At 36.7% G+C, this 4,643-nt stretch overlaps 1 pseudogene; it reads left to right on the top strand.

The window, feature by feature from the left end:
- Positions 1-3,915: 3,915 nt before the first annotated feature.
- Positions 3,916-4,121, top strand: LOC114216456 (guanine nucleotide-binding protein G(I)/G(S)/G(O) subunit gamma-10 pseudogene; annotated as a pseudogene).
- The last annotated feature ends 522 nt before the right edge of the window (positions 4,122-4,643 follow it).

Genomic DNA, 4,643 nt, shown 5'->3' on the forward strand with positions numbered 1-4,643 from the left:
GGGAATATTTTCTCCTGGTCTATCAATTACTTACATGTCTTGCCCCATATACAAATTTTATATTTCTAAAAGGTCACACCCATTTATCTTTTCCTTTTTAACTATTGAGTTTCCTGTGTTAGAAAGCCTTCCATTTTATTTTTTTTAAAGGATTTATTTATTTATTTTAGAGAGAGAGCAGAGGGAGGGGCAGAGGGAGAAGGAGAGAAAGAGAGAATCTCAAGCAGACTTCACTGAACACAGAGCCTGACTTGGGACACAATCTCACGACCCTGAGATCATGACCTGAGCTGAAATCAAGAGTCAGGCACTTAACCAAATGAGCCACACAGGTCCCCCAAAAGCCTTCCATTTAAAAATTATTTTAATATTTAGTTCTTATATTTAGATGTCTAATTTTTATAGAGTTTCTTTGGACATGATGTGAAGTAGAATGCTAACATGTTTCCCTCAAATTATCCCAACAGCTTTTCAAATCGTATGCTATTTTCACAATGGATTTGAAATTATAATTAGCATTTATTCTTCCAATTGAATCTATTTGTCTATTTAAGAAAAATACCAAAATGTTTAAATTACTATAACTACTTCTTACACTGTGATATGTGTTAGGGAAAGTCAGAATTCATTTCTTTTTTCCAAATATTCTTGGTAATTCCAGAGTATTTTCTCCTAGATTTGAACTTTAGAGTCCGTTTTTTATAATTATTCTGAAGTCATAGAACAAATTTTAGAAGTGTCCACATTTTTTTCAATGCTTGAGAATGGCATAAATAAAAATTACTTGCTCCTTGAAGACTGGGACAAAATTCACCATAAAACCATTGGTGTCAAGTGCCTTTGGAGATGGAGGATAGCTATGTTTTATTTACTCCTACATCCTTTTTATCTTATATGTTTAAATGTATTTATTTTAATTTTCAAATTGTTATATGATACCATAAATTTTCTTCTGAATATCATGCTTTTGCAACTAGTATAATATGCTTACATATTTCATACATTCAGTTCTGTGATTTCATCTATAACTTAAGATTTAAGAAATTGATTTATGCATTTTCTAAGCGATTAGATAACTTCTTACTATGCTAACTAGTTATTTTATTCTATTTCCACGCAATGCAGCTTTAATATCTAGTTTTAGGAAGTTACTGGAATTTTTGTTTACCCTAGAATTTGAGAAACTTCTATAAAAATCACACTCATTAGCAAATGATGTGATGTCTCTACTTATTGGGTTCAGTGTTGTATGTGAGTGTGTCTGTGTGTGCATAACCAGCTCTAGGATTTTTAGGTTAAAGTCTCCTAGAATTATTGTTATCTCAATTTCTACTTGTATTTCTGTCAGTTTGTACTATATTTACATTGATCTTATGTTATTCAGTATATGTAAGTTTATAGCTACAAGAAGTACATGATGGATTGGCTCTTAATCAATATAAATTATTCCTTTTTATTTACAAATAATTTTTCCCCTAAGTTCCATTCCATACAACTTTCATATTTCCATCCTTAATTTGTCTGTTGGCATTTGTCTGTTATATTTTTTCCATTTTTCTCTTTTCCACATATCTTTGTGTTTCGCCATACTCTTTTTTTCTTTAAATTTTTTATTGTTATGTTAATCACCATACATTACATCATTAGTTTTTGATGTAGTGTCCCATGATTCATTGTTTGCGTATAACACCCAGTGCTCCATGCAGAACGTGCCCTCTTTAATACCCATCACCGGGCTAACCCATCCCCCCACCCCCCTCCCCTCTAGAACCCTCAGTTTGTTTTTCAGAGTCCATGGTATCTCATGGTTCGTCTCCCCCTCTGATTTACTCCCCTTTCATTCTTCCCCTCCTGCTATCTTCTTCTTTTTTTTTCTTAACATATATTGCATTATTTGTTTCAAAGGTACAGATCAGTGATTCAACAGTCTTGCACAATTCACAGCGCTCACCATAGCACATACCCTCCCCAATGTCTATCACCCAGCCATCCCATCCCTCCCACCCCCTACCACTCCAGCAACCCTCAGTTTGTTCCTGAGATTAAGAATTCCTCATATCAGTGAGGTCATATGATACATATCTTTCTCTGATTGACTCATTTCACTCAGCATAACACCCTCCAGTTCCATCCATGTCGTTGCAAATGGCAAGATCTCATTCCTTTTGATGGCTGCATAATATTCCATTGTGTATATATACCACATCTTCTTTATCCATTCATCTGGCGATGGACATCTTGGCTCCTTCTACAGTTTGGCTATTGTGGACATTGCTGCTATAAACATCGGGGTGCATGTATCCCTTCGGATCCCTACATTTGTATCTTTGTGGTAAATACCCAGTAGTGCAATTGCTGGATCATATGGTAGCTCTATTTTCAACTGTTTGAGGAACCTCCATACTGTTTTCCAGAGTGGTTGCACCAGCTTGCATTCCCACCAACAGTGTAGGAGGGTTCCCCTTTCTCCCCATCCCCGCCGACATCTGTCATTTCCTGACTTGTTAATTTTAGCCATTCTGACTGATGTGAGGTGGTATCTCAATGAGGTTTTGATTTGGATTTCCCTGATGCCGAGCAATGTTGAGCACTTTTTCATGTGTCTGTTGGCCATTTGGATGTCTTCTTTGGAAAAAATGTCAGCCGCAGCAACTTCTTCCTAGAAACATCGCCAAAGGCAAGGGAAGCAAGGGCAAAAATGAACTATTGGGATTTCATCAAGATAAAAAGCTTTTGCACAGCAAAAGAAACAGTCCACAAAACCAAAAGACAACCGACAGAATGGGAGAAAATATTTGCAAATGACATATCAGATAAAGGGCTAGTATCCAAAATCTATAAAGAACTTATAAAACTCAACACCCAAAGAACAAGTAATCCAATCAAGAAATGGGCAGAAGACATGAACATTTTTCGCCATACTCTTTTTCTAAACTTCCAAAGTCAGGTCCGTATAAAATTCCAAAAAGAGAGGGATGTTAATCTATCAAAGTTGCTTCTCTCACACTTTCTCCACAAATTTCCTAATGGGTTTTATAAAGCCTCACATCAGTTGCTATTTATTTCATACTGAATCTAAACTAGCAGTATTTTATTTGTGGCACAAGATGCAGCATGAGATGGAGGGAGGCAGTGGAGTAGGTAAGTCAACTCAAGTGGACAGTATGACCCCAGATTTGAAGGGCATATCTCCTATAAAAACAGAAAGGACAAGTAAATGCCAATTGTATGGAACTTATCATTTGTGTGATATTCAAAGAAAGAAGATAATGCTTACTAGAAGAGTTGGAGGAAACTTCATGGATCTTTTTAGTTCATGAAAGGAAGACCATTTAGGTTTTTTATTGGGGAATACCATAAATACAAAACATTCATTCAATTATCTATTCAATTCAACAAACACTGACTGAACAACTATTTTTTCCAAGAATTGAAAAGGGTGTTGGGAATATAATAGTGTACAAAAATGGCTCCGTAAAATGAAGCTACGAGTCTATCAGGACATTATTATCACCTGAGTAGGTATAAAATTACTTTCTATAACCAAGAAATGAAGTGTTGGATCATCGACAGCAGGAAAATTGGATTGGGGGAAGCTAGGAGAGGCTTTCCCAAAGTAAGACTATTAAACTGAGGTCAAAAGAAAGAGTAAGTTATAACCATGTAAGAGGGTGGGAGGGAGTTTATTAGAAGAAGGAACAGTGTGTGCAAAGGCCCTGTGGCAGGAGAAATTTGGCTTGTTTTGCCTCTCTTTGAAGCTAGAATGAAAAGAGAAAGGGGTCATATGACATGAGAAGCAGTAGGAGGTGCACTAGAGCTGGTTGAAGTAGGCCTTTTAAGGTCAGGTTAGAGATTTTGTTCCTTGTCTTTAAAGTGATAGGAAACCACCTGCCTTGGGAGCCCAGTGCTACCGCCATGTCTTATGGGGCCAGTGTGAACACCCTGTATGCCTGGTGGAGCAGCTCAAGCTGGAGGCTCGTGTAGAGATGGTCAAGGTCTTGCAGGCCTCTGCAGAGCTTTGATATTACTGAATGCAAAGTGCCTGCGAGGATGCCCTGCTTGTAGGTGTTTCAGCTGGAAGCAACCCCTTCTGGGAGCCCAGATCCTGTGCTTTATTCTAAAGGCTGCAGGGAAGAAATTCATAAAAATCCTACCAAATATACCTCTTTCATAAATGAACTACTAGTGTTTCTATACCTGGAATACTATGTTTCTTTTATTTACCAGATGTTTATATTTGGGAAAGGAAAACATTTTTGTTAAAAAATTGAATATTTGTAATTTGTTGTGCCTAAGATTTTTATACCATAACAAAACTTGTTCTTTTCTCATGAATTTACATCATCTAAATGAAGACAAGCAAGTATAAAAATGGGGGAAGAATAGCCTTTATTAATCAAATGATGTCTTGGTTTTTCTAAAGGAGATGATTGTTTTATTTCTAACACTAAACATGGAGCTGTTTCTTAGCAAACTTGTTTGGAAAAATCCATGTTGTATTGTGTATTAGATTGCCCCATCCTGTGTATGAAGCCGACTTGGCCTTCGTCCTTTTAAGATCCTCTATAGTTGTGGCTGTACTAAAACAAACAAACAAAAAAACCACCACCACCACCACAACAAAAAAACACCAACCCCACCCC

This window comes from Eumetopias jubatus, unplaced genomic scaffold (assembly GCF_037043125.1).
Source record: "Eumetopias jubatus isolate StellerSeaLion01/CBP00866 unplaced genomic scaffold, mEumJub1_p1.0 scaffold_3, whole genome shotgun sequence".
NCBI lineage: Eukaryota > Metazoa > Chordata > Mammalia > Carnivora > Otariidae > Eumetopias > Eumetopias jubatus.